Source organism: Pyrgilauda ruficollis, unplaced genomic scaffold, assembly GCF_017590135.1.
Source record: "Pyrgilauda ruficollis isolate IOZ18807 unplaced genomic scaffold, ASM1759013v1 scaffold21, whole genome shotgun sequence".
Lineage (NCBI taxonomy): Eukaryota > Metazoa > Chordata > Aves > Passeriformes > Passeridae > Pyrgilauda > Pyrgilauda ruficollis.
The window spans coordinates 5,532,443-5,555,821 of record NW_024520318.1 but is presented as its reverse complement, the minus strand read 5'-3'; the positions used below and the strand labels follow the sequence as shown (position 1 = coordinate 5,555,821).

The following is a 23,379-nucleotide window of genomic DNA, read 5'->3' as shown; positions in this document are numbered from 1 at the left end:
TTGGTGATGGCCACCATAGATGGAACAAACAACAAACGTGGAAATGAGACACTGACAGAGTTTTCCTTTCCTCCAGTGATGATAGAGACTAAATATAGTAAAATAAGGGTCTTGCTTTATGCAAAATAGGTTTGTAGCTGCCAGAACACGTCAGGTAACATATACCATGCTTATTCTGATTATGAAGAAGCACAGATTCCTGTTTACTCACAATAATGAGATTTATTGTTATTAAAAATAATAAAAGCCCTATAGTACTCTGGAAGGAATAGAATGGAGATAAAAAATCTGTAAGAAAACGCCGAAAGTGACAGGTTTAGGGTGACAATTATTTTGTTTACAGCATGTAGTGAACATTGCAATGACTCACAATCACATGCTGTCTGTACATATTTGGAGGACAACATGAAATAAAATTGCATATGTTATCTGTGGTACAGGATGCTTTTTTTAAAATAATAAACACCTCTGATGCATGCTTCCGGATTTGTTTGTAACCATTGAAAGCCACACTTTGGCTTCAGCACAGTTTAATTGTGGCAGCACAGTTGTTTCAGGAGCCATGTGTAGAACCAGATCAGCACACTCCAAAAATCAGTGCCCTTAAATAAATGAGCAAAGAGGTCAGCTGGATGAGGATATGGAAGGCATGGCAGGAGTTCCTGCAATTCAACCCAAAGCCTCCTGTTCCCAAGCCACAATTCCAGGGGATACGCATGTCCTCTAGGACCCAAAGTCACGGCCAGACACAGGATGACACTTAGATATGCACATCAATCCAAAAGCCTGGGTGAGATTAAAAAAAAAAAAAAAAAAAAAAAAGAAAAATCTTCATATTACAATTTTTCTCTAATTTTTTTAAAGAATTATAGCATACTTCAAGAGAACCATTTAAGAAAAGAAAGCTTCTAATATTCTGGCTGAAAATAATAAATAATTAATATGCATCTGCTCTTTTAGCAGTTTAAAGAAGCTGCAGTATTAATTTTACTTGCATGATATTAACGTCAAAAATTTTTTAAAAGAAGATAAGTCTACTAATAATGCATGTCTAGCAATGCTAAATATGTTAACATCATTTAGATCTGTTTTGGTAGAGCATGCAATTGGAACTGCAGTGATGCTAATTTTCACATTAAATTCTGACTATATGCATCAAAGGCATACAAGAAGTTAAAAAATATAATCTCTATCTGCTTTTATTTTGTTCTAAAGGGCTTTCACCCAATCAAAAAATACAGAGAAGAATCAATGGTTTTAAAAAGCCAGATTGCAATGGAAGTGTTCAAAGTCCTCAGTTCATCTTTATTAATCTTTCAACACTCAAGATCAGATAAAGTAGATATATGCGGTCATGTACCAGTAATAATCTGATTAAAATTACTGAACAAAAAGAAATAACCTGGTAAATCAATCTCAAATGACAGTTTCCTGAAATGAAGATACAGGTGTTCTCAAGACCCCCATTAATCCTGTTGATAGTACAGAGAGGAAAAAGTGCTATGCTCAGAAATTCCTAAAATTGTGAATCTATGTAAATCCTTGTAACACATCTTGGTTTATTTCTTGGATTACAGAACAGAGACAAACAAACCATAATCTATTTGCAGCGCTCCTCAGAGATATGAACACTGGTATTTAATTTACTTAATAACTTGCTCATGTATTTGCAATGTTTTATTATGTTCATGCTGACTCGTGCTGCTGCTGGATTCGGCTTCAGAAGGCGATTACAAACACCCAGGAGAACTGGATCTTGTTTTGTGCACAACAGCACATTTTCTGTGAATATTCATTCCAAACTCCAAACGCAGCCCTTGGCCCTAAATGATTTCTGAACCATCTCTTGTAAGGAGCTTTGCATCCTCAAACAAGTTTGTGTAACCTGAGATGAGCATGAAAAATTAATTTTGTTCAAATAACAGAGTTGAGGAGCTGGTTAACGTTTAGCTTAAACTCCCTGAAATTCAAGGACAATTTGAGTCAGGAAGATCAGAAGCAAAGAAAATTTGTAAGAAAACAGAAGATAAGGTGACGCTTGAAAGAAATAAATCCTTGTTGAATAAGTAGAGCAGCAGCAGCATTTCAGAATATTGGATTTCAGGCCATGTTTTAAATGAATCAGTGATAAACATATATTCCTCCACGCATTTTTAAAATATGCTACTTAGGATTATTTTTCAAATTAAATAGTAAGAACAACATTTCCACAAACACAGTGGAGATTATTGCAAATTATAGCTAGTAAAATTGAGCAGAAAATAAGTATATTGTAATTTGAATTGTTATTTTAAACTAATTTTAAAAGTGTTGCCAAGGTTTTTTTCTGGGGGGAAATCAATATTTTTGATAGCTTATATTCATATACAGAATAATGCAGAAGGAACCTGCTAGTGGTGTTTGGGATATCAGGTTTTTAAACAAAGAATGACCTGCAAAAGACCAAATGCTATAACAGAATAAAGAACATGGAAAGGCAAAGAAAAAATAGAGTGCTATAACAATGAAAAATGAACATGGAAAACAACAGGAACTTTATGGACCGAAACCGAAATATTGAAAAACAGGCACCACGTTCTAATTTTTTCTGCTTCTACATGCGCTATTTTGCAGAAATATTACATTTCAGAAGCAAAATATTAGCAGAGAAGTTCCACAGATTTTTCCCATTCTCTAGGCAGGCCCAAAGCCTGCCAAAGTTTATAATGAACACAAATGTTACCCTGACTCACCTAAGTCCCTTCTCCTTTTAAGAGGAATAAAAAACTCTCTCCCAAAGAACATTCCCTTCCCAGCTCAGGTCTTGCCACAGGATCAGAAGGACACGGAGCCATCCTTTGTTCCTTCCCACAGTGTTAAATGTGCAGAGCTCACCCAGGTCACAGCCACAGCAGGAAACCCATTCCCCTATTTTTTTCCTATTTCTACAGGGAGCATAGGTCAGAAGAATCCCAAAAGAGCAGTGGAGAAGAAATCAATGGTTTCATTTTGACCATTACGCTGAAGTTTAAAGAAATTTAAATGATACCTAGAACAACATAAAATCTACAAGGACAGAAATGCCTATGCAAATCTTGCCCTTCACAGCAACTGCACCTGAGCTAAACCACTGAACACAACTCTCCTCTAATTTTCTTGGTTGTTATAAAATGTGTGCTACTGAAATAGAATAAGTACTAGCAAAGAGCTTGCAGCAAGTAAATTGTTTTCACAAGCTGAAGCTGCAGAGGACCTGGCACTTCTTTAAAAACATGCAGGTCCATAGAAGATACACAAATCAAACTATGTGCAAAATACTCTACCAAGAAGAGGGCCAGCTTATTCTGAAGGTTAGTAACAAGCACAACATTCCTTGTTTCATTTATTCATCAAAGTTACAGATATTTGCAGTGGTGGCATCTTGACAACTTCATACATGTGGACAGTTCTAATAAACACCCTCCCTTTCAACAGCTTACTATTGAAATTTATTCTTCTCTGACATCCCCAAGGACTACATCTGTCTCTGAAGAATGGGATCTCAAGGTTTCAAAGATCCACACAGCATGCACAGCTACCAAGAAGACTTGACATGTCTGAAGTTAGATGTACAGACATAGACCTGAATTGTCGAAGTATTTGGGACTCATAATTTGTGTGTGTGCCTGGATATTATGGTAAAATCATCTCATACAGGCTTCTGGTTCAATTATTAGTTGGACATCAGGAGGAATTTCTTCACTGAAAGGGTGGTCAGACCCTGGAAGGGGCTGCCCATGGGGATGGTGGGGTCACCATCCCTGGAGATGTCCAAGAATTGACTGGAAGTGGCATTCAGTGCCCTGGTTTAGTTGACACGGTGGTGAGTGGTCCTGGTGGGTGGTCAAAGGTTGGACTCCATGATGCTGGAGATCTCTTCCATCTTATCTGGTCCTTTGACTGTGAACTAGGGCAGAGTGATGGCACAGAGCCTCCACAGACTATTATGGCCTGCAAACACACAGGTGTGCTCACACACACACCCCACGTGAACCAGAGAGCCCTCAGCTGCCAGTGCTGTGTTTCTGGAGAGCACAGTCTGGGCACACCAATCTCACCTGGCAGCACAGCTCTGATGTGCTGTTGTATTAACACAAACCTCACCAAGATTTTTTTGCAATGAGAAAGGCACAGCATCACCCTCCTACATCACTTAATCATTACTGGAAAGTTCATTCAGCACTTGTATCAAAACATGTTTGATAATGTAGCCCTAAGTGTTGTTTATGTTCTGATTCTATTTACTGCCACAATTCATTTCCATGGTTCTTTTTCCTTGAAGTTACTCAAGGACACACAAATCTGGTGAGCCACCACCACAGCTCTACTGCAAGTAGCAGATGCTCACAACTCCATCATATTGATAGGTAAAAGCCCCAGTAAATATACAGAAATACGGTTCACTGAAAGAAACACAAATAAAAAGAACACATGGTCTGTTGCAACAACATGAGTTAAAGAAGTTATTTTCATAAAAGGAATGTGTCACAAGTAATCATCACTTCCATTTCATTTCGTCTCCTTCTCAGGGCTGGTAGAAATAAATAGATGCCACATTTGTAAATTCAATTGGCACTGTTTTGCTGAAGTGACAGATGATTCATGTTGTGACTGCCTCTACACCATGTAGCACCATTCTTTATTGTCACAGGTACTGTATTTCATGCAAGACTGCAAACTAGCATTTGCAGCTTTATAATAAACTATTTCCTGTCAATAGTGCTGTAAGAAAGTTGAAATTTGCCCTCACGTATCTTTTTGCTGCTCAGAAACAAATATTTAAAGGCACTCAAAGATCAAATATGATTTTCCCATGCAGTCAACACTCATTCTCAAACCTGGTGCATAAGGGCACTTCAGCCAGGGAGACAGAAGTGGCTTTGCAGTTGAGTTGTCCATCACCGCTCATTATAAGGCAAAAATTCAAGTGCCCCTTTACAAGACATCAGGCTGATATCAGGATACCAATTTCACTGCCTGCACTTCAACTGCAGTAAACAAGCCTAATATTTAAGTAATAACAGACTAGAGGGCAAAAATACTATTTTAGGCTGTAAGTAGAGTTGATCTTTTCTACCATGCTTTTACTTCACTTGTGGCTTTTGCACAAAGAGCAATACAATAATTATGTGGCAAAGTAATTTAATGCTGTGTAAGAAGCAAAAATCTACTACATAAAAAAGTGTGAGCTATTGCTTTGCTACAACTCTATTTTAATTAAAATTAAATTTTCTTCAATTTCAGTTTAATCTTGTTAAGCAATTCAGAGTCCTGATTATCTCTAAAAATAAACTGAAATTGTAGCTCAGAATGAAGTACAGAGAGGGAATATTGAGGAATATTGAAATACATTCCATTACTTTCCTGACAGTCACAGTCACCAGTGCTGAGTGAAGCCAGCTGCTGAGATGATAAATACATTTAAATAAGTGGACACATATATGTAAAAGGACTGATGCTTGCACTGATTTGCTAGAAAACACAGAATTGAAGGAAAGTATTTCTTTAAAAAAACCCAGCCTCTTACTTTATTCATTTTTCACAAAAATCCAATCCTACTTATAAGTAGGAGTTGAAAAAGTGGCACTGACTCCTGGAAAGTGTTAATGGGCTCAGAGAAAACACAGAAAAAGAAAACCTGAAATAATCAATCACCCAAATTACTTAATATATTAATACAAATTTGCTACAGGCTATTATTTATCTTCCTTACAGAATGCTGTTGTACATATAATTAGATAGTATTAGACCTGTATTGATGAAACTTCATGTATCTATAAACCTATATAATTTAATGTCGAAATCAGATTTTTTTCTACATATGCAAATTTGTTTAATAATTTTCTCATCAGAGCTTATTGAGCAGAATAAGGTATTACCTTAGATTAATTGGTTTAATTATACTTTCTTTTAAATTTATTCAATACTTTCCTGTCTCCTACTCTAAGTAAGTAAATATTTCAAACTTTGCTAGTTAACCTCTAGCTTAAGTGTGTTTCCTCTATGAAAGGTGTTTTTCTACCACTGCTTGGAAATGTGCTAATAAGTGTTGGTTTCCTATATTCTGGTTACTGTATTATAAAATGAAACAATTTTCTTCTGTTCCTAGAAAATCAACACAACACAAATCTCTCTAAGTAACCACCAATGTGGTTATAACTCAATTATTGTTGTGGGTTTTTTTCAAGCCTTTACTTGAAGTCCTTTATATTAATGAGCTCTTTAGGCTCTGCATGGAATCACATTTTTCAAGCTGCAACTCAAAATGTGTTCTATGAAGGATACACATCTCATGCCAAGGGTTGATTAATTATGAAGTCATTCCACTTAGATCAAAAGCTTCTTAAAATCATCTTTCACAATGTTCCTCAGAGCTCTTGGAATAAATTTGTGGGGGTTTTTGACAAATATTGGCCACATTCAGTGTGCATGGAACTTACATTAGGAACCTCAGCAAACAAAGGTTCTGCTTCCCCTGAAGTATTTCCAAAGGGAATTCATTGAGACAAAGGAGAAAGTGAAACTGTTATTTGACTCCATACCCAGGGCAGCTCCTGAAGGACATAACTAATGTGGAAGAGTTCTTGCAAGGCAAGAAATTCTATAGTGCATCCTCCTTAACCCATCTCTTAACCATAAATACACTGAGATACACAGATGGCAAATTTTGCACAACCTGCCAGAAACCTCTCTGTTCCCTGCAGCAGAAACTATTTCTATTGTTATTATTATATATTATATATTTTTATTATGATCAGATAACACTTGCAACAACCAACTACCTGAATCAGGGCTGGCAGCAGGCAGCTGGAAATTTCCTCAGATCAGAAAAGCACATGGTACATTGAATAATCAAGAGTCTGAAATAATTAAGACCAATTTCTGAAACTCTAAGTGCCTCTTTAGAGCAACTTCTATAAATACAAACCCCTCATTAGCTCAAGTGTTGCTCCATGAAGTTCCACACCAAGGATACTTCCAGCTGTGGTGCTTCCTGTCTGTATAAATTTTAAAAGAACAGTGAAAGCTACACCAGAGGATTTCCACAGTTTGGCACATGAAGCCAATCTATATGGAACACTTCTCATAAACAAGCAGGGCTCTAAATAAATAGTTTACAGATAAAAACCAGTTCCAGTGGCTAAACAGGAACATGGCAAAGTGTACAAACACTGCCCAAAATCCGAGATTACAGCTACTCCTTCCTAAAGCAAGGGATTGAGTTTATCTTGCACCAGCACAGCACCACTACCAGTTATAATATTCCCTTTCCTCCAACACCTGAGTTCAGCATCTCTAATACAAACATACAATTTACAAAAAAAAACCCCAGAGATATTTTCTGCAGAAGTGTAAAATACAAGTTTCATTGAGATTACAAAAGAATTACTGCTCTTGCATTAGAAAAAAAACATTTAACTATACAAAAATTATCTTTAATAATAAATATGTGTATTTGGACAGAAGTTCACCTCTAGGATAGTATGAATAGTATTATTTCTTAAAAAATAATAGTAATTGAACATAAAAGTAAATGTAGATCAAGGTAGAAGGAATAGCAGGGAAAGCTGGCCAGTTCCACAGAGAATTCTCATACTTCCAGCTGAAGATTCTCTTTCAAACAACTGTGGGGCTTAGTCTACAATCAATATCAAGCAAGGGACAATAAAGAGCAAAATGTTCACAATGACAGGCTAAAATGAGCCTTCTCTCCCTCATGTCTTCCTAATGGTTACAGGAAGAAGTTTTAAACACAAACAAGAAAGCAGAATAAGGAAGGGAGAAATTCAGCTTGAATTTTGCTTGCTCGGAGAGGCTAATTTAGACAGCAGTCTGGCTGCTAATGAGATCCAAAAGGGTTCAGCCAGGTCTTACAAATTACTGACCCTTCCTGAAGTAAATACTGCAGGTCCCACCAAGAGATGGATGGATGGATGGATGGATGGATGGATGGATGGATGGATGGATGGACGGATGGATGCAGTGCAAAATATTTTACATTGCTAATGGTGAAAAATGTGTGCATCAAAAATCAGTCAGCTGTAGACAAAACAGTGTTTGAGCATTAGACTAAAAAATAAAAACCAAATATAGCTGTTGCAGTGTACGCATCAACAACTTCTTCAAAGGGAAAAGAATGAGCTCCCTCTGTATTTTAGTGGGATTTTACTAAATCTTCACAGAAAATAGTATCTAATCCAAAGGGAAGACTGGCCCTGTATGATAATAGAGAAAATAGTATAAGCAGAGGTAATGACAGGGGAGAAGGATGTGTGGACATGCATTGGCAAATTGAATTAATTCCCAAATACCCAACTTCAAATCATTTTCTGAAATGCTGTTGCACCAGCTACACAGATGTGACATTTTTTATCTCTATTAACTTGACCTTGCAGCAATTCGGAGGTGGAAAATTCCACAAAATTCTGACTCTCAAGTCAACAGCAAAAGCCTAAACTTTAAAATGCCCAAAACTTTGAACTGTATCTGCAGTTCTAGGAACCTCTCCTTATTTTTATCCTAAAAAAGAAATGGCAGGTGCTTCCTAAAATTTTTACTCCATGAATTAATCTTTGTTGACTAAGACATTACTCATTTTCATTTTTCGTTAAATACAATAACAAGCTTTGCAAACACTTTTTATATGTAACACAGTTGTTTTTTCAGCCATGATTTGGAAGAACGAGCGTTTAATCTTATGTCAATTTGGAGCATAAGACTTCATTCTTCAGTATTTGGGCTTTTATAAAATGCACCCCAGTTTTCCAATGAGTACATAAAGGCTTGAACATATCAGACCAACTAAAAGGACTTCTGCTAAACACCTCAGCCCTTCTAAAGCACGAATTTTTGCCTTAAAAAAAGTTGAACAGAAGGCAATAAAATTGTAGGTATAAAATTAACATTCTTTTGATTTAGCTTCCTGGATAGAATGTGTAGAGATTTGAAGGAGCCAATTTGTTGTCTTTCAATTGAAGTAGTAAAGGGCAACAAAGATTACAGTGAGGAAGCAAAGAACTTGAGTTGTCAATACTATGTTGGTACAAATATATGAAAAACACATCCCTGACATGCTGTAGCATGCACCATTGTCATGACTGAACTGTAAATGCATTTAAAAGCATTCATTAATTATCAAGTTTTCCAGTAATTATCTAGGATTTCCAGTATTAATGATATTCTCTACACCCAGCTCTACTCTTTTATTAAATCTAAGCAAACCCAAAAGTATGTGGACAAGTTTTTGAAGGGCATCTTTTAAATCGTAATAATGAAAATAAAAGAAGTATCCAATAACATAATACCTGTTTTCTAAGCAAAATTGGCTGCTGTCCCCTCACACACATAAATAAGTTTTCATCCCAAATAAGCAGTGTGAATACCCTACATGAGGTACATTCACAGCTCAGTTGTTCAAGCACACAAAGTCTCAGCTGGACTATTGTTCCAACTGCAAGCCCCCAGACTAAAAATTCCAGCAAATGGGTAAAATGTAACAAAGGAACTGAAAAAAGGTAGGAAGGATGTAATCTATAGCAAGTATTTAACAGTGGGAGCCTTATTGTTTTCTTTATCAACACAAAAATAAAAGACACCAGATGATAATTCAAAGAAAATGATTGATGCAAGCATAAGAAAAGCACACCACCAATGGGGCACAGAAGTCACTGGCCTGATATTCTCAGCCTTGACATTTCTGAAACAACTGAAGCTTTCCTTCCACAGGAGTCAGGCATTTCCTTCCCCTCTTCAGCTCAAGTAAGTTCAGAGTTGCCCTGTGAACTGAACTTTTCTGGATGAGCAAGTCAGTCTCTGCAATTAGAACATTCACAGTCTCTTGTTGAGGACAATTTACTGAATAAAGCTTAGTTTTTGCAAATTGCACATGCAAGATGTTGCACAGCCACCAGCCTCAATCAGACCAATGGACTGAAGAGTCATCAGCATTTTTTAGGAAGCACTCCACACAACTGGAGCATCATTATCTAGCAGTATTGGGAAGGCAATATCAGAAGGCAATATTAGAAACTGCAACATGTATTTCCTCCAGTACACTCCCTCCAGAAGTGACTTCTGCATCTGAGACAAAGGACAGCACCAGGGGAGAACCTGAAACAGAAGTAGGTGTGATTGCTGTACATTGCCTAAACATACTGGAGCACTAATTACCCATTTGTGCTTCTAATTGGTCTCACACTCAAATCACCACAGGCATGAGTACTGAAATTAGCACCTACACCCAGTCAGAAATGCAATGTATGGGCACAATTACAGTTAGAACAAGAAGGTAATTCGGCTGCAGAAGTGCTCCTTCAAGCCTTAAATCATAACAAATATTGCTTGGTAAATTCTACTAATGCAGTTCAGTAGAAGCTAAAAATAAACCATCCTCTTCATCACTGAAATTTAAGGCCAAAGACTTTCTTCTACTTTATTTAAAACTGGATATATAAAAAAAACCGCATCAGCTTTTAGCTAAAGGGAAATCCATGTTTTCATATTTGGAACAGAAACATGTTCACATGAAAATCTAGTCCAGTGCCTCAGGTCTGTATCTGGATGTTTTATGGGGATTTATTTAAACATTCATTTCTTTTTCTCTTTTACTCCCTCTGCTTTATTCTTTTATTTTTTTTTTTTTTTTTTTTTTTCCCCCGGCAGGATAAGACTTTCAAAAAGAGTTTAAATGCAGCGTCACAAATGACAGATACAGAACATGTTTGAGTTTGAGGCAATTTCTATTATAATAATTACTAAAATATTAAACCACTCTCCTCTATAAATATTTTGAGTAAGGTAAAACCAGTAAATTTGCAATGATATCTGTGTTATGAGGACATCTCTTACAACTCATTTACCCTCAAAGAATGACAGAAATTGTGAGGCTGGAAAGGTTCCACCCATGGTCATCTAGTCCAACCTCCCAGCTCAAGCAGGGTCTCCCCAGAGCACATTACTCAGGATTGCGCCTAGATAGCTTTGGGAAATCTGTATTTTAAGAAAAAAATTTATAATTTAATTATTCACACAAAACATTATTATTGTCATTTCCACTAAAATGCACTGATGTCTTTACATTCACTCAGCAAATAAATGAAAAAGAGTGCAAAGGAAAAGCAGAATATTCCAGTGGGCAAAATGAACAAACCTAAAATTCAGTGTGTGTCTCTTCAGCTAACTTTACAGTTGGGATTTTACCTCTGTGCATTTCCCTGCACAACTCAGAAAACAGGAGCAGTAATATCTCTCCTGTTCAGGAATTCTAAATCTCAACATTTGTTCTTTAAACATGTGACAAGCAATAATTAAGCATTAAACTTGTCAGAAAAACAACATGAAAAAGTCAATAAATGTCCAAAACAGGATTTTTTCTTTACTTGCAAAGCTTCCCAGATAAACTGGTACAAAATGCGCATCAATTTGCTATGCAGGTTATCCATCAGCCTTTAGAAGTTTTTTTAAGGGACTAAGAAACAATAATTCCAACAATTTAATTCTTCAGTGAACAAGCACTAGGTGACTGGAGTCCTGCTGGAAGACTGGGTATTGTAAAAGTCATGTTTAGCAAGTAAAAACCAATATGAGGATACCTGCCTTCTTATCACACCCACTTACTGGGATATCAGTGCATTAGCTCAGCTGTAATAATTCAGCTTTGCTGGACTATCAGACCCAGTTTAAGCAAAGCAGCTGTAAACATTTGTGTATCTGCAGATCCTGACATGCACAACTGATACATATGGATACACAGGCAATCCCATATTTCAGAAAACCCAAGTGATGACTCTGACTAGATGATGCTGTGCCTCCTTCAGCACTCTCAAAAACTGCTTATGAACTCTCAAGACCATTCCTTAAAGTAAGGGAAAAAACCAATATCATTAAGAGTTGGAGAGTATGTCAGAGAACTGACTAATGTATTTCTCACATGTCAGGAACCACTTAATGAAAACCCTAAAATTAGATTTGATCCTGTCATCTTCCTCATTGCACAGCACTGTGTGAAAAATCTTCTTTAATGCCTGCAGTGTACAGGCTGTAACAACATAAGTACCCACACTTCATCCATCCAATTCTCCCTTTAAAGTTAAAGCACGCAAAACATTCATTGCTTCTTCCCATTCTGACAGTTACTGCTATTTTTATCCTTTAGATTGGGACACAAATGAATACTTTCCATTGTTGTAATTGCATTAGATGGACATGTTAAATCAGGTGAATCAGTCACTTCTTCCACTGCCAATTACAACAGGTGCCACAGAAGATCCCCCCTGTTTTAATTTAAATGGCTGCACACCACCAACACACAAAGCACCTCCTTCTTTGCCCTAACAAAGACTGAAGTCCTGAAACTATGGATCAAGAGTGAAGATCAGGAAATTAATCATACATCATAGCAGATAATAACAGTTGATTCAAATAACACAATATAATAGTTGATTCAAAAGAAAAGAAAAAAAAAAAAGCCGAGTTTTAGTTAAAATGAACATCTCATTCTGTTGATTAATGTTTTGGGTCAGAATTTAACTGTGGAAAAAACTGCAGTTCAGGTCATGCTTCTTGTATTTAATCCAGTAATTTGCTTCCCTTCCAATCCCACAGACCTTTTCCACAAGTGCTGCACACAGTGTGCACTGACCAGCCGGGCTGTAAGGGAGAACATTTTAAGGTGTAACAGCTCTGGGGCTTTCTGACTTTGTGTCACAGTTCCCAGGTGCTTTCAGGCCATCCAGAGCTCACTTAAACTGCTACTTCATCTTAATACCTGTGTCAGCAAAAAAACAGCTGTCAGGCTGATTTTATTCAAAACTGTGGTCCCTGATACAGAATCACAGCTCAGGCTGAGAGGATCTCTGGAGAGCACCCAGCCCAACCTGCCCAAAGCCGTGTCAGATGAAGCAGCTCAGGAGCTTCTTGGGTATCTCGTCTGGGAAAGAAACTGCCTGTGCAATCTGCTCCAGGGCCCGCCCACCCAGCAGTAAATCTGGTGTTCACAGTACTCAAATACTCAACAAGAAAATAACAATGGAAAATTAAAGACAGGATTTTTTTTTTTTTCATCTTAAGGCAAGGCAAGACATTAAGATGTCTGTTCATAAGCTGACCCATGGTGAGGTGTGCACGCCAGGAGAGGAACATCCTACAAAATCACAGCACTTTCCTACAAGTTTCAGTTGTCCTTTTCTGATGTAAAAGAACCATCAGGGAACAGTTTTTGTAGCAGCTTCCATGAATGGAAACTCCTGTCTAAATTTTTTTTTTTATGCCATGAAGTTGAAGGAGCAATTGAGACAAAGTATTTTAATAAACAAAAGTCCTGTAGAAACAAAGCAAAAAGAACCTGACCCAAAACCAGGAAAGATATTAAAATTCAAGAATGATCTCTGCCAGGATCACAGAGATTTTAACTTAGAAATCAGTATAGATTTGTGTAGCTAAAAATTACTTTATCAAGATTTATGTTACAATTTGCAAGCCTCTTGCAGTTTTTCTACATATGCTTTAGGATTTGTAAATCTATTACAGGATTTGTAATTCAACTTTTCATCTTACAAAGCAAATGAGAGATGTACCTAAATCTTATCTTAAAGCACTGATTCCATAAATTAGGGCTTCAGAGTTCACAATTACAGGTCCTTTTAGTAAATCAGAGGATAAATGCAGACTCTAGAAACACAGATGTATTTTGTTTAAGATGAAATTGCCAGAAATTCAAAACATAAAACTGAAGCTGCAACTTCTGGAAAACATTGTTGACCAGACTACTCCTGCCTAAGTCCTTCCAGCATAGCTCTTTACCAGGCTTTGATGTGTTGCATTAAAAAACAAAAATTACATTAAAAAGCATGAGTGATGCCCAGTAGTTATGACACCTACTTAAAATCCATGCATGCCTTCCTCATTTGTGTTCTGTTTTGGAATTTATTTATTTTTTTTTAAATGCATGTATTAGCAGCCAAGCTGCTCTTTGAGGCAGGACACTTCCTCCAGTACCTTGATCCTCAGAAAGTAATGCTTTCACTTCAAAACTAGAATACTAATAAAAAAAAAAAGAGGTAAGAGCACCTAATGGCCTAAGATGACTCCAAAGTAAAATTAATCAAACACAGTGATAGTTATTTAGTACCTACATTTTTGGTACTACTGAATTTCATGCCATCCACCCCACCCCTTTAAAATAAAAATAAATAAATAAATTTAAAAAAAAAATAAATACTTCAATTAAATGACCCAGATAGCATTTATACAACTCTCCTAACACGAGTTGCCTGATGTTAACTCATGATATTTTCCACTCATGCCATCTTTGCAAAGCCTGTATTCCCTTTCAGGGGAACTTTAGAAACATTCCTCAGGAAAGTCCATGCCAGGCATTGTATCTCATTTTTCAGTGAGCAGCACGTTCCACTACTGGCCCAGAGACATATTTTGCCTCTTACCAGCAAAACTCAAAGACATATCTATTGCAGCAGTGTTGGGAGGGAGCAGAGTAACATAAAAGGGAATTAATTCTTAGTTTTACCTCACCTTTACAACTAATTTACTACTACAGTAAGGAAAATCGATTTTACACAAAAATTACCATATGAAAATTACTACTGCTCACATTATAACTGCTAAAGGTTTGGCAGCGTGTGGTTCAGTTCTTCCAGAGTATGCAAAATACTGCTGAAAATCCCTTGCAGTCATGGATTGAACTAGGCTTGGCAGAAATCACTCAGTGAACTAGCTGAAAGACCACTGACGCTTGGAAATCAAGAAAAAAACCCCAACAAACCCAGGCATTTTAAAACATGAGTAAGCCAGCTATTCTAAATTTAGCCTCTTTGTTATGAGCATTATACCAGAAAGGAATAGACTGTCACCACGTGTCAGCTTTAGCTGACATCTGCTAGAAGAAAAAAAATTCCCTCCAAGTTAGGCAGCACAAGCTGCCTAATTTGTTCATTATATATTTTGTAAAGGGTGGTCCCTATAGCACAATATTTTAAACAAGTATGCAAATCATTATATTATTATTCTAAAAGATCTATGACATCAATGAGGTTTTAAATACCCCAAGGGGCTTCACTCTTTTTTTTGTTTCATTAACTCAACAGACCCACCTGTCAGCTATGCAAAATTACTCTATAAGAAGTATTAGAAGTTACACACATTTTGTAAAAATGTTTTTCTTAATTGAAACTGAAACAGTTCTCAAAGTTTCACAGGTTTATCAAAATCATTCTCATTACCTGGCTCTGCACATGGAAAACATATCAGAAAAACAAAAGCCTCTACCAGCAGTTTCACACTCTGGCATTGTACCCATCACACAGCAAACACTGACTGGCACCTCTGTATACAGGATAATCCAATTTAGGTAACTGTCTCCACTGGCTCCTAACATCACACCTAAAGACCATGCAGGCAGAGGAAGCTCCACTCATCCATGGATCACCACTGGACATGATTCCTCACTTCTTCCCCATCCAAATGGATTTTCCAAGGCTACATTCTGCCATACCTAAGGAACCTTCACCACCCAAACTGCTGCAAGGGTAGGTTATGAAATTGAGCAGTCGACAGGTTGAACAAAGAGCTTAAGAGAACACTAGTTGGAGGAAAATGTAAATTCATTCATCAGCCCTGCTGGCCTGGGAACCCTGAATGATGAGGGAGATCATGAATGTCACACTGAGGTCATAAAGACCTTAGAAAGTTCATGGTGATGGGAAGAGATTCATGAGGACATGATGAAAGCAAATATCACTTGAATCACCTTCGAGAAGGTGGATCTGGATCAGCCATACATGAGTCACTGTTCTGGTGACAGAACAAACAATCTTGGAAATAATTTCCAAAAAAATATGAAGAACAGGAAGATCACTGAGAGTGGTATGAAGCTGACTAATGGAATGGAACATTTGACTTATAAAGAGAATCTGAGAGACACAGAATTGTTTACCCTTGAACAAAGAAGACTTGTGGGGAATCTCATCTATGTGTGTAAGTAACTGATGGGGATGTGGAAGACTGGAGCCTGATTGTTCTTCAGAGGTGTTCAGGGGCGGCAGGCACAAACTGAAATATAGGAAATTCCCCTTAACAGCAAAAATCCCCAAACTATTTTATGATGACAGTAATCAAGGACTCAAAGAGGCTGTACATGTGCTTGGAGATGCTCAAAACCAAACAGGAAAATGACCCAGGAAACTTTCTCTAGGTGACCCTGCTCTGAGCAGGTGGCTGGTCCTTCAACAATCTGCTCAGGTCCCTTGTCAAGCTCAAGTATTGTCCAATTCTTTTCTCCTGGAACCCCTTAACTGACACCAGGATCAGGGATATCCCAGGCACTCCATGATCCACCACACCTTGGAGCACACTGTCACTGAAATCAACCCCTTCCTCTTGCCCACCCACACCACCTCTTCCCAGTTCCCCTGGGCAGAGCATTTTTCTGTCTCTGAAAAGAAAACACTGCAAGCCTGAAAAAAACCAAACCAAAACAAAAAAACCCCATGACTCCACACCCCCCACCCCCCAAAAAAAAAAAAAACCCCACAAAAAAAAAAAACAAACCCAGAACTATCTTTGAAAAGTACAAGCAAAATGCTTTGGAAAATTGGCCAAACTGCAGTAGATTACTCATGTCTTTCAGAGCTCTGCAAGAGAATACTATATAATATGATAGTACTCATTTATGCAATGATGAAATATTCTCCACATCTCCATTTCAAGATGATTAGGTTTTCTTCTGGGGGAGTTCCTACCTGTCTGAAAGTAGGAAGAGGTGCTATTATCTTTTCTTATGCAGCTGCTGGATATGGTAAAGCAGTGGGCTGGAACAGAGATCAAGTCATGTTAAAGATGGCTTGGTTTAGTCTGGCTTTCAGTATTCAAACAGCACTAGGAAAAAATTCAATTATAAAAGTAATTATATCTTTAATTGCTTAAACAATCAGCCAGCTGACTTTATGGTGCTCTTGCTACTGTGCAGGTGTACTTGCAGGTGCTGGCTGCAACATGTAAGAGTTACATTGTGGAATCCCAAATTCAGCACAGGAGAGAGGATAAAATAACACAGTAATACAGACACAAATGTATGAGAAAGACAGGGAATCCTTATAAGGAAACACAATTTTTTATATATATATAAAATTGTGCCTCCTTATATATATATATATATATACATACATACATACATATATATATATCTGCTTTACCTTTCTGTGAGGGTTATCTGTTCTGGTTCTGACATTTTTCCCTTTTTTCCATTTTGGACAGAATTATGGTTGAATCTGACCGAGTCTGCACTTCGAGACAGTCGTGTTTCTGGCAATTACAGACCCATTAATAATTATGTATAGATAATAACCTACCAGAAATGCCTGTCTTTATCTTTGACACATCATCTTAGCAGCATGCTTGAATAAAACACAATCTTCTTCAAAAACTAGCTTTGCACATACAAAAATAAATTAGAAAAAGGCACAACTTACTGTGAATTGGGTCCAAAATGGTCAAATTATTCAACCACATAACTTTTACCTCTTCCGTATATTTTATCAACTTTGACATAGAAAAATTAAGTTTTTAAAAAAAATTTAAAAATAAATGTCTTTTCAAAATCTACTTTCTGTGTGCAAAATTAAATTAACACTTCATAAAACACTAAATGCAGCTTAAATTCACAAAAACATTTTGCCATCCAGCATTTCTTTTAATTGAACTTAATCTTTCATTGAAAAATTAACAGCCAGTTTTAAATCTACACTCTCTTAACAGTCTTATTTGGAGGGCATCTTAAATTCTGACAAGAATTTTATTTTTTTTTAAATGTACAAAATATCACCTGCAATGGAAGAAGGTGATAATTAGACTCAACTATTAGAAACACAGGAAAGATAGGCATAGCACACTGAGGTTATTTTACTATCATATTACAATCAGAGTTCTGGAGCCTACAAAACCAGGAAAAAACACAATAATGCCAGAGAAGAGAAGTAGCAAAGAGGCCACAGAGGGCCCATAAAAAGGTGCCTCCATCCCAAATTTGTGCAAAGACAACTGATTTCAACCAGACTCTGCAGGAGCAGATCCCAAGACACCAGCTGGGTGCAGTGCCATGCAGTGATGGTTGCTGTTTTGTGAGCACATAATAAATCAGCTCACTTGCACAAATGATGCTGGGCTGAAGTATGCCAGTAAAGCTACGGCAGGATTCATTGCAATCATGACTGCACAAAAGATTCAAATAGTCTAAATTCACTTGTGAGCTGGGTAGCTTCCAAAGTCTAATCTGGACTCCATTTAAAATGTTATTTTTGCTGGATGAGAGAAAAAGCAGCTTCACTGGAAAACATTCTTTAGTGAGTCACAGCTGTTTAGTAGTAGTTTGAAACAGTCTGAAATGTCAAAAACATTGAGAAGTCCTCTGCAACTTATAAGGATGAGGAAGAATTCAGTAATTTTGTTTTCCACTGAGTTAATTTTGCAGCATAGGAAGTGCTGATTTGTTGTTTTCAAATAATCTGGTCTTCATCACTTGTACATTCCATTTCTCTTATAAATTCAAATTTTTAAATAACTTTTGCTTGAAACTGAGGAAAGTTTTGACCATTTGTTTTATGATAACATTTACAAAAGTAAAATTATAAAAACAGTGCTAGCAAGCTATTCTGGTATCACTGCCAGTGATTTCCCCTCTCTTCTTCTAATAATCTAATTAATAAAATCACAATGTTTTCAACTCAAATTTTCTTCCAAGAAAAAAAAAAAAGGCAGCTTAGTAGAAGATAAAGTGATATCTGATATACAATACAGAGGTCCAGACACTCAAATCTGTGAGCCTAAAATATCTCAATGTCCAACTAATTCTCTCAGTTTTAAATCCATGCAAACCTAACTGAAATCCAGACAGGAGGAAAAACTAAAAACTAAAACCCAGAAATCCAAAAATCTCAGAGCATGTAATTTGATACTTACATAGAAGCTTACTTGCTTTATCATATCCTGAAAAATCTCAAGTGGCAGATCATAGATTTAGACACTTCTTGAACCATTGGTGCTACAGATATTATTGAAAATCTGCTGAAATGATTACCTGTTGCATTCACTGTTCAAAGGCCAGTATTTTCCTAAGATTTACCCCTCTATTGCATTAGCACTGATTTTTGCTCATACAGAAATAACACAGTATATCAGATGGAGCAGTGTAGTTGGTTTGATAAATTCTGCATTTTTTATGGCAACCACTGAAATTATGTAGTAAGTTCAAAATCAAATGATCAAGAGTACATGTAAACATATATTCACACACCTAAATTGTAATATCAAACTTCAGCTTTTCTTTCTCCTCAGCTCCTCAAGGAAAATCAAAGCACAGTGCACAGAAGCCTGACTGTAGACAGTCATGTTACAACAAATTCTATTTGTATTTCATTTATCCAATGTTATTAGCAGAAAGAAAACAGAAATTATGAAAAAAGAAAAGAAAAAAATATTTCTAGAGTCATTTCCACAGCCGCAGAGGCAAGCACAGAAAATATATTATTGTGACTGTATTTTGTTCTTGAAAAAAACAGACAAACCAGGGCTGAGGACATCTTGTAAAAAGTCATGATGATTTATAACAAACCATTTTAGAACATATGTTGCATATGCATGGTTAAAACCATTACACAGTGTTCTATTTTCCAGCTAACTTCTGCTCAGCTGCTGGCTTCAGAGGAGTAAAATATCATGAAGTGAAGGACAGAAAGCACAAACTTGGGTATTAGGCAGGGCACACCTAAACCTACAGAATCACAGGGCTGACTGAAAAATAAACTGGCACACACTTCCATGGCAGCAAGCACCCATTTACCCACACTGCAAGCAGTGGCAGCAGTTCCCCATGGTTGCTGCAGAAGAACTGGCCAAGCTTAATTAAAGACTGGCACATTTCTAAAGAGGTAAATGTCATGGGGATTTTAATGCATATTGGGTGTCTAAATTTTGTTGAACTGAGTGTAGTGGGTAAACCTTGGCCAGCTTCCAGACCCTACCCAGTCAGGCTCTCATTATCCCTATTCCACAGGGTAAGAGGAAAGTAAGATGGAAAAGATTGCTGATCAGGGTAAAGACAGAGAGATCACTTACCAATTACCACCATGGGCAAAACAGTGTCAGCAACTGCCAGTTAAAATAGATTTGGATAGTGAGAAACAAACCCCAAGAGATTAGAACAGCACTGTCACCCTGCCCTTTTCCAGGCTCAGTTTCATTCCCCTGCCTGTCCAGCAGCCTTGTCCCTTCTTAAATACACTTTCAGAGGCATCACTGCTGATGGCCTCAGCTGTGGCCTGCAGTGGATCAAATCCTTAACAATTCCTTGCCTTCCTTGTCCCTGCCTCTGAAATCAAATCCTATTAGAAATGTTTGAGAACTGCTCATGTCAATTCTTCTGTCTGAATAATGTGCACTATTCACAATTGCAGGGACACTGCATTTCCTGTGTCACTGATTTTTTCACCCAAATTCCTGTGATATGGCTCACATGACCAGCTGTTAACCATAACCTGAACCACGCATGACTTCCAAACACACTCTTTTTTTACTGTTATAACCTCTGCATAACAATGCCCTAAAACAACATTACACTTCAAACTCCAGCTGATACCATAAGATTGTGTTTTACAGCTGTTATATTTCAGCATTTTAAAGCTCACAGTATTTTCTATGATGCCATCTGAACTCTTCAAGAAATAATTTCTATTCCCCCTCTGCACAGATAGGGATTCTATTATGAGGCACCTTATCTTTTGGGCAGGGTTTTTAGTGCTTATCACAATGCCACTTTTCTATTTACATAGTAGGATTGACAAATAGATTCTATCCATATTTTTGTTTACTGAGCCATTTCCTGTGTGGAAACAAATTTGATTTGAAACAGCTCTGAAGTCTAGCAATGGAGAAATCTAATACGTGTCTGTCATATGAAGGTGGGTGAAAGGAAGTGCAGCAGTTAAAAAGTCAAAATGGAAAAAGGAAACTAGATGGGGAAAGCACTCAAGTTTTACACTGTTCTTCTAAGCTTTATTTTCAAGACAACCTTTGCTGCACAAGTCTCCTATTTCCTCATCAAGCTTCTTAATTCTGTATGATTACTTCCTTGAGTTCCACCCCCTGGATCTATTTCATTTCAAAAGCAGGAACACAGAAGAAAGATTTCTAAAAATGAAGGACACTAGTCTTTAGCAGTCAGAATCACAAAGAGTGAAATGATGCTCACAAAGGATTCTATGATTGTTTCAGGACTGATAGAACTTAGGATTGGAAGAGTCTTAAGAACAGAAGAATTAAATTATGAAACAGAACTGCAGAAACTCTGTGCTGTTCACTTCCCCTTCTCGCCATTACTTTTTCCCCTTTGTTAAACAGAGATCAATAAAATCATTCTGCTCGTAGGTAGCTGGCATCTCAAACCCATCCTCAAGCTATTTCTATACATTCAAGATGATTCATATGCAGAACTGCAGCATTTAATCTTCATGAAACAGAAAATGTGAGCTGAAACCTCATGAGATCTCCAAAATTCTCTCAGAACTATTACATAAATCCCATTTTAAAATGTTGTCAACTTTGAGAAAAGATCTGTAAATTATACCATTTCCTGAAGACTTTTTTTTCTAGGAAAACACTGAAGCATTCCAGTACTGTGATACCACTGAGAAATTTGTTTTCAGACTAAAAGAACAGGAGAAACAATGGCAGCAGCACAAAAATCCAAGTTTCCTACCTTTTATTCACCAAGTACAAGACTAGCTTTGGATCACTCATCCTACCAGGAATTTCCCAGTAAAAGGGAGAATGCTGGTAGGAGCAGCCTCGAGATAGTGATAGTAACAGTTCTTCTGGCAAAGCGTGAAGTGCAGATGGTGTCAAAGATATGCCAATAACTTAAGCAGGAGCTTCCAATAAAATCTCGTGTAGTGCTTATTACACTCTGTGAATCAAAGTGAAAGGGGCAGCCTGGGTTCTCTGGCTCTTTTATCCCACACTAGGCAGTTTAACTACTGTACATCCAAGTGCATCCCCCAGGGAAATGCCTGCACTCCAGACGCATTTGTGCCTGTCCCAGGCATGAGCTACCTCTAAGCAAGTCAATTCACAGCCCCCAGAGAAGCAAAATCATCTTCAGAAGCACAGGAATTACTTCCATCTGGTCTACCTTCCAGTGACAAAACCATAAAATAAAAAGGGTTGTCTCAAGTATTCCTTTGAGTCTTTCCAGCTCATCATGGCACTCAATGATCAAACGATCTTGAGCATGATAACCTGTTCCTGCCTATGAATATTGCTCAGAGATTTCAAACCACAGACAAGCCACACTAAGGCTTCTACCAGAAACCATCAATGCACTTGTAACATCATTGTCCATATAATTAAGCTTCTCTTTCCCAAACTGGAGATTGGAATGCACACTGCAGATGAGATCATTTACTGACAGAAAACTAACACATAAGGTTTAAACACTCAAGTGGCATCTTCATGTTGGTGTATCTGTTTTAATTAGCTTTACTTTTCTTGTAGGGTAAATAAAACATTAAGGAGTCAGCCAGACAGAGACACCACAAACTGTTTTTCAAATAGCTCCATGAAATGAGCAAGAATAAAGCTTGAAGAGTGTTATATTTACCTCTGTAGCTCCCAGGGCATTTTAAGAACACTGGGTCAGGTACACTGAGACACTGAGAAAATGTGCAATTTCTTTCCCACTGAGCTGTCAAGGCATTCATGCTGTGAATAGCTAACACCCTTCTTTGACAACCAGGCAAATATTTCTATTTTCTGCCATTCTAGGCATGACGTATCTCCACGTTGCCTCAGTTGATTTAGTGCCAATTCAAGTCAAACTTTAGATGTCTGAGCCAGTAACCGGACAAAATATTCTTGATGAAGCCTTGTTGCAAACTCATAGACTGCTGCTTAATACATTTCCAAATAGTTAGATAGTAAAAAGGGCTGTAAAGCTGAAAAAGCTGCACGGAAGCAGAACACACACTCACTAAACAGCAAGAATAGAGATTTAAGCAGCACATACAAGTCAAATATGCTGCTGCTTCTATTTATTGTTAACATTGCTTCAAAAACACGCCACGTAAAATTATATAAGAGGATGTTGTTCCTTGAAATCAATTCTGTATTTCCCATCTTTCCAAAAATACATGTATTTAGGGAAGCATAATTAATAACCAACTCTATCTGGGCAAGGCTAAATGAACACATCCTATTCAAGTGATAGTAGCATATAGATACTATAAACATTATTTTTTTCTTAATACTTTAAAAATATAAATATCTAATGACATTTCACTTGCACCTACTGACCAAAAG

General features: G+C 37.2%; 1 protein-coding gene across 1 annotated transcript in view; it reads right to left on the bottom strand.

The window, feature by feature from the left end:
- NAALADL2 (N-acetylated alpha-linked acidic dipeptidase like 2) overlaps positions 1 to 23,379 on the bottom strand; it is a 214,673-nt gene that overhangs the window by 104,940 nt on the left and 86,354 nt on the right. The window lies entirely within an intron of this gene.